Genomic DNA, 2891 nt, shown 5'->3' with positions numbered 1-2891 from the left:
ACCGCTTGGCAAACACCATGCTGTGGTAGGCATCCCACGTATAAAGTAGAGGAAGATGGGCATGTATGTTAGTTCAGGGCCGGTCTTCTGCAGCAAAAAGAGGAGGATTGGCGGTGGTTAGCTCAGGGTTAATCTTCCTCAAAAAAACAAAAAAAAAGAATATCTTTATTTGTAATATTCTGATTTAGTTTATGATAATTGCATCTAGTATTTCATTCAAAAGTCAAGGCACAATTTAAACTAATCTGACTCTAGGCAAATGCTGTGTGGAAACTTCTATCCTATAGATTCATTCTGTATATGTCATTGAATATGTGATCAATAAATCCTAGATTTGCATCATGTCCTAAATTGCTCATTATTTTCATCTAGAGATAAAGAAAGAGAAATGTCAGGAAAACAGAAAATAAGTGTCTTTTAAAAACTCCTTTGGGTAAGAAACTGTGAATCTAAATCAGATTCATCTAGCTAGTATCATGGTCTTCTAAATAGTACTTAAGTGTGAGGATGGTGTGCAATATGTAGACTGTTTCAAGATTTTTTACACTTGGGAATCGTTGCATATAATACAAAATAGAGATGGAGTTTGAAGGCTCTCCAATTTCTTTGAGAAATCTTTGTAGGGTTTATTTCATGGAAATTAAATCAGAATTAAATGCCATGTTGTGAATTTCTTTTTTATATAAATAGAAAATTGTATAATTGATAGTTCAATTTTTTGTTTTCAAAGATTGGCACCTGAGCTAACAACCATTGCCAATCTTTTTTTTTTTTTTTTTTTCTGCTTTATCTCCCCAAATTCCTCCGGTACATAGTTGTATATCTTAGTTGCAGGTCCTTCTAGTTGTGGCATGTGGGACGCCGCCTCAATGTGGCCTGAGAAGCAGTGCCATGTCCGAGCCTGGGATCCGAACCCGTGAAACCCCGGGCTGCGGCAGCAGAGCACGTGAACTTAACCACTTGGCCATGGGGCTGGCCCCTGATAGTTCAATTTTTATAGTTTTGCATATTTAACATTTTTCTTGTTAAAATAATATAGCCGGTAACAAAAAAAAGCAGAAAATTAGAAAGCTATAATCCCATTATATTAACAGAATCACCATTCACTCTTCAGTGTTTCCTCACTTAGTATCTTTTTTCTTTTTTCTTTATTTTTATTATTTATTTATTTTTTTGGTGAGGAAGATTCGCCCTGAGCTAATATCTGTTGCCAATCTTCCTCTTTTTTTGCTAGGGGAAGATTAGCCCTGAGCTAACATCTGTTGCCAATCTTCCTCTATTTTGTCTGTGGGTTGCTGCCACAGCGTGGCTGACAAGTGATGTAGGTCCATGCCTGGGATCTGAACTTGCAAACCCAGGCCGCTGAAATGGAATGCGCTGAACTTAACCACTGTGCCACAGGGCTGGCCCCTCCTCACAAATTTTCAATGAAGATTTTTTTGTGTAGTTGTAATCAAATTGTATCTACAATTTTTTGGGGTTTTTTTTCTGGTAAAGTCTATAATTATCAGACATTTGTTAGCTGTTTTGATCTTGGGTTGAGATGAAGAAAGGAAGAAACGGTTGAGTGTGTCCTCTAGGGTTAATATTAAGATAACACAGTAGTAGCACAGTGGTTATGATAATTTTGTGTAGGTAAATTATATGGTGTTCAAGTTTACTTAATTACTTGTAGTGTATTTCTTTCAGAAGATTCGTGGGAGCAAAATTGTTTGGGCTGGAAATACATAGGAATCCATGGATTTTTCTTTAGCTACAGGAACAGTTATCTAGAAATACAAACTTGATCAATTAAACAATTAGGAAATAGATCCTGCCATATAGACGAAATTAGTCGGGGCCACTGTATTTCATGTGCTCCCTGTTCTGAGCAGAGATCTAATAAATAATCACTGAATTAATGTGTGAGCTGGGTAGGGCACGAGACACACAAGCTGGTGAGGAATGACAGGTTTAAGTTCAGTGACAAAGGAAGTCATTGGGAAAGGAATTTACTTACTAAAACATGCTTTCCAGGTAAAAAAAATATGATTTTGTCTGTATGACTATATATGATTATATAAAAGAATAGCCAGAATTACATATAATATGTATGTACGTGTAAATACATACAGACATACATTGTCTGTCTGTAATTTCATGTTGGTAAATCTTACAGAATTAAATTTTTCTGGGGTTTCTTTTTATTTTACAAATCCATTTCTAAAATTATATAAAGGGATGTTGTGCCTTTGTGAGTTAAATAATAAGAGCTAACGATTGTTGAGTACTAACTCTGTGTCAGTGTCACAAGTGTTTTTATGTTTTTATCAACTTAATGCTCACGACAATCTTAAGGGGTAGATGGTGTTCTTAACCCCATTTTATGATGCTCAGAGTGGCTAAGTGCCTTCTTCAAGACCACGCAGCTAGTAAATGGCAATGATGGATTTGAACCCAAGGATTGTGGCTCTAAAGCTTATGCTCTGAACCACCGTAGAGTACTACTTCTTTACAAGAAAAGAACTTGACAGGATATTCTTAATCCCGAATGCAAAGAGCAAATCTTGAAACTTTCATAGGTCCTTCACCCAGTCTGGGAGAGCATTCTTTAATCACTATGGCTGTGATTCACCCGACAATGTTAGGTTTCAGAGGCACATCATTTGCATGCAGAACTATTTCTTTGGCATAGCAAAGGCTGTTTTTGCATCAGCGTGGGTATAACATAAATCAACACGAGAAGGTCCAGGGCTAAAGAATCTAAGCCACAAAGCAGGATTAAAGGAAGTTGAGTTTTCTGGATTCACTTTTGCATGAGAGAAAACATTTGAAAGGGGTTCAGAGAAAATACATTCATTTTTTTTTAACATCCGAAAAGAAATCATTTAACTGATGATATTAAAAGAGAA

The sequence above is a fragment of the Equus quagga genome, chromosome 5, assembly GCF_021613505.1.
Source record: "Equus quagga isolate Etosha38 chromosome 5, UCLA_HA_Equagga_1.0, whole genome shotgun sequence".
Classification (NCBI taxonomy): Eukaryota; Metazoa; Chordata; class Mammalia; order Perissodactyla; family Equidae; genus Equus; species Equus quagga.
The sequence above is the reverse complement of the archived record's forward strand: the minus strand, read 5'-3'. Positions refer to the sequence as shown.